General features: G+C 43.1%; 1 long non-coding RNA gene across 1 annotated transcript; it reads right to left on the reverse strand.

Moving 5' to 3' along the window:
* Positions 1-1,083: 1,083 nt before the first annotated feature.
* Positions 1,084-3,990, reverse strand: LOC309541758. Its single transcript, XR_014223894.1, has 2 exons — positions 3,863-3,990; positions 1,084-1,797 (listed from the first exon to the last, which is right to left on the reverse strand). It is a non-coding gene; the product is annotated as an uncharacterized lncRNA (long non-coding RNA).
* Positions 3,991-4,987: the final 997 nt, after the last annotated feature.

A 4,987-nucleotide genomic window follows, 5' to 3' on the forward strand; every position in this document is an offset into this window, starting at 1 on the left:
TGAGGGAGGTAACAGAATGGCCACATGAGAAGACCTGAAGTTCTCAACCTATAGAGGTGGTCAGAAATCAGAAATTGGCCCCAATTTAGAGAACAACAGGACAGGAATCTCTTGACTGGAAGTATCTCTAGATGTATTGCACAGTTTATAGCTCTGTGTAGGTACAGTGGTACTTCAGGTTAAGTACTTAATTCGTTCCGGAGGCCCCTACTTAACCTGAAACTGTTCTTAACCTGAAGCACCACTATAGCTAATGGGGCCTCCTGCTGTTGCCGCTCCGCCGGAGCACGATTTCTGTTCTCATCCTGAAGCAAAGTTCTTAACCCGAAGCACTATTTCTGGGTTAGCGGTATCTGGAACCTGAAGCATATGTAACCTGAAGCGTATGTAACCCGAGGTACCACTGTATATGGATTCAGTCATTATCATCCTTACAGTAGGATATCCGTATGAACAAACACTAAATGCTAGCGTCTAAAGCAACACTTCATGTATAGACATGGGGGAGAAAATTGATTCAGTTGGTATTTAAAGGTGAACATATTTAGTTGAAAGTTTCTAAAATAATATGGAAAGTGAAACACAGCCATCCTTTGAAATCTGCACTTTCATGAATTTTGCAATGCTGTCCTCCAGGCATGTGAAGTGTTTTAAAAATGCATCTAGTAAAGTATGCATTAAAATGCATGTATTAGTAAACACACACACACACACACACACACACACACACACACACACCATACAAAAATGCATTATATTAGGGGAAATTGCTGGGGGGGGGAATGTGTATATTAGTTAAAAATTGCATGTTAGGATGTGTGTTTGCACAAAACACTGAAATTTTCATGAGTTTTTTCTTTAAAAAAATCACAAGCTGAGGTAGAAATGGGGACTATAGAATTTAAGGTTGGAATAATAAGATACAGAGAAAAACTGAAACTGAGAAATTTGCCCACCCCAACCATTGACATCTGTGACATTTATTTATTTCACAAGATATATATATATTGCTTAATTAACAAAAACCTCTAGGTAGTTTACATAAAACAATATAAAATGGTCATAAGAAAAAATGAATCAAACTTTAAAAGCAAATAGACATAACGTTTAATGAAAACTAGGAAAAGTAAGAAGTTGAAAAGCAAATATGCTTAATAAAATAGCATCCCTGGGGAGTCTTACCTAAACAAAATCTTTCTCAGCAGACACTGAAAACAATACACTGAAGGAATCTGCCTAAAGTGTATAGACATAGAGTTCCAGGAAGCAGGCGCTACCACACTGAAGAGTGGTTCTTTGCAAGGGTGGATAAACATTTCTAAAGGTGCCAGTTTCACCATTAATGGAGACAAATTCTTTGGAAAGTAAACAAAAAACCTGAGTCTGAATCCTGCTCAGTTCCTCCGCAGTTTTCTTTGTTTTATTCCAATATCCTCCAAAGTTTTGTGCCTCTGTTGATGCAACTAGAAGTATCTATGAAAATGTGTCTTAGTGATCCCAGAGCAGTTGGAATTATAGACACTGGTTTTCCTTACAGATTCTGAAGCATTCTGATTATAAAATTGAATGGAAAGCTTGTAAATCTGCACACTTTTGCTCCAATGCACACTGTTGCCATGACAGAATATCACCTGTATGTGTGATAGCAGAGCAGCGCCTCTGCTTCTAAAACAGCACGTTCAACTAGAGGATCCAGCAAACGACAAATTTCTCCTCCAAGACAGCTGCGTCCAAATGTCATTCTTAATTCCAGAATGAGCCTTGGCTTTGCACCGATATAAAACCATGCTTGCAAACCTATAAATGGAAGAGACAGATGGGGGTTGTAGCTGAGCAGTGGAATATCTGCTTTGCATGCAGGTTCAATCTCAGGCATATCCAGCTAGGGCTAGGAATGTTCCTGGCCTTAAACGCTGGAAAAAAACATCCTCTGCCAATGTGGACAACACTGGTCTGATTCGATGCAAGGCACCTTCTTATGTTTATTTTGGGAAACTTCAATCAGTTAGCACATTCCATACTAGCTATGCTGGCTTCCCAGAGCATTTCTAAGCCCAATTTAAAGTGCTGTTTTCATACCCACCAACCCTCTGGTCGGGGACAGAGGGTGGCGCTTGGGGGGAACTGTCATCCCGCCACTCCTTGGTGTGTGGAGTGCCTCAGGGTGCGATTCTCTCCCCGATGCTTTTTAACATCTTTATGCGCCCCCTCGCCCAGCTTGTCCGGAGTTTTGGGCTGGGCTGCCATCAGTATGCTGATGACACCCAACTCTATCTGTTGATGGATGGCCATCCTGACTCGGCCCCAGACACACTGATCAGATGCTTGGAAGCTGTGGCTGGATGGTTACGTGGGAGCCGGTTGAAGTTAAATCCTTCGAAGACAGAGGTCCTCTGGCTGGGACGGGACGATATGGGACTGAGGGGGCAACTCCCATCTCTTGCGGGGGTGCAATTAGTGCCAGCACCGTCCGTTAAGAGTTTGGGTGTAATCTTCGATACCTCCCTCTCCATGGAGGCGCAGATTGCAGCTATAACAAAGGCGGCATTTTTTCATCTCTGCCAAGCTAAGCAGTTGGCCCCTTACCTCTCTCGCCCTGACCTAGCCACTGTGATCCACGCGACGGTCACCTCCAGACTGGATTATTGTAACTCGCTCTACGTGGGGCTGCCCTTGAGACTGACCCAGAAACTCCAGCGGGTGCAGAATGCCGCAGCGAGACTCCTTACGGGGTCTTCGCTGCGGGATCACATTCATCCGGTGCTATACCAGCTGCACTGGCTCCCGGTGGAGTACAGGATCAGGTTTAAGGTGCTGGTTTTAACCTTCAAAGCCCTATACGGCCTAGGACCCTCGTATCTACGGGACCGCCTCTCCTGGTATGCCCCACAGAGGAACTTACGGTCCTCAAATAAAAACATCTTGAAGGTCCCAGGCCACAGAGAGGTTAGGCTGGCCTCAACTAGAGCCAGGGCTTTTTCGGCTGCAGCTCCAACCTGGTGGAACGCTCTGTCACAAGAGACAAGGGCCCTGCAGGACTTGACATCTTTCCGCAGGGCCTGCAAGACAGAGCTGTTCCACCAGGCCTTTGGTTAGGGCACGGCCTGACTCCCTCCTTTGGCAATCTTTACAATACTTTAGTTTATGGTTGCCATCTATTCTGATTTTAATTAATTCTTATGATGTTTTTATAATGTTGCACTATTTTAGTGTTGTTAGCCGCCCTGAGCCCGGCTTCGGCTGGGGAGGGCGGGATATAAATAAAATTTATTATTATTATTATTATTTCTCCGATGAAAATAGGGACATCCTAAATCAGGGGTCAGCAAACTTTTTCAGCAGGGGGCAAGTCCACTGTCCCTCAGACCTTGTGGGGGGCCGGACCATATTTTTTTTTGGGAAATGAATGAATTCCTATGCCCCACAAATAACCCAGAGATGCATTTTAAATAAAAGGGCACCTTCTACTCATGTAAAAACACGCTGGTTCCCGGACTGTCCGTGGGCCGGATCTGGCCCCTGGGCCTTAGTATGCCTACCCATGTCCTAAATAACAACAACAACAATGCCCTGTCCATCTGTATCCTCTCCTCTCCTGGAGGAGTATCCTCTCCTCTCCTAAATCTGGATAGGATTGGACTTATTGTTATAAAACTCTTGGGAAGGATTCAGGACAAACTTTTTACATGAAAAGCAACAGAAAGCCTAAGCTTGGCCTTCTTCCTGTTGTCCTTGCCCTACCTAGGACATCCAAGCATTAATGTAAGAAACTAAACATCTTTCTGGAGGGCCTCAAACATTTTACATGCAAAGTTTCAATTCAGACAATTTAAAGAATATTTAGGAAATCTATATAACACACCAAAACACCAGGCAGATATCCATGCTCCCACACTTTGCTTGGGTTGTTCCGCAGAATACTTGGCATTGATCAAGTCATGTGTGGAACAATAGGTATCTTTGAGACAAAGTGTGAACAGCACATGACTCCCCTGGGCATTCCAAATGAGAAACAGTTGTCACTGTGATCTATCGCTGCACAACAATTGATTGGAACTGGACAGAATTTCCTGAAGTGCTATTGCATGACTTCGACCAAGTCAAAGATGTGTTTATGGTGTGCGTGTTTTTTTTAAAAAAATAATAATAATAATCAAAAAGTGTTCTGTATCAATCTAAGTGCCACTCAAACTTGCCATGCTGTTACAAATAAGACAATGGTCCTCCACAGTTTTTTCCCTATTCATATTTCTACTTACTCTGATCAAAAACCACAATTCCAATCCAGGCTATACCTGGGCAAATTTATCAGTGCAGCATAAATAGCAATCTTAAACACTCTTGTTACTCCCCTTTGTTGCTTAATTTAAGTCCTGTCTCCCCACCTCCACCCCAGAACCCACAGTTCAATATGCAAACCAGAAGAGAAACCCAACGGAAAACATCTTTGGAAACTTTGGGAGACTACCTTTCAGCACCTAAGCCACCCAGTAACCAATATATTCTGCGTGGTCTCATAGATCCTCTTTAATTAAAGGCACTGTTAAAAGTTCCCCCTGGTGTTGTGCTGTGCTTGACATTTTGTTGAGTGGAAATTTGCTGTGTTGGTGCTATGCTCTCAGGAATGTGATCATTAATTAGGGACACCTTTAGATGCACCTATCCTTGGTTTCATTTTCAGGTTTTTTTAAAAAAGTTACATGATGCTTTCGTGCTATTTTAGACTTTACACTAATGTACTTTTGTGAACATTTGTGACAAGGATATAGAAGGTGCTCGTCCATTGCTAGAACAGCTATAAAAGGAAATAAAACTGAGCTACACACATAGCAGTTGCATCTTGATCATCAAGTTGAATTTTCACCTTCATTTGCTAAGCAGAACATGCCAAGAGGGGAAAAGGTGTGTGCACATCTCAAGTGAAATCCCTTGCGCAAAGGAGCTGTTTTAGTTTTAAAGTGAGTGAGGCTGTTTGCAATACAATTTG

The sequence above is a fragment of the Podarcis vaucheri genome (genome assembly GCF_965113315.1).
Source record: "Podarcis vaucheri genome assembly, chromosome: 10".
In the NCBI taxonomy this organism is placed as follows: Eukaryota; Metazoa; Chordata; class Lepidosauria; order Squamata; family Lacertidae; genus Podarcis; species Podarcis vaucheri.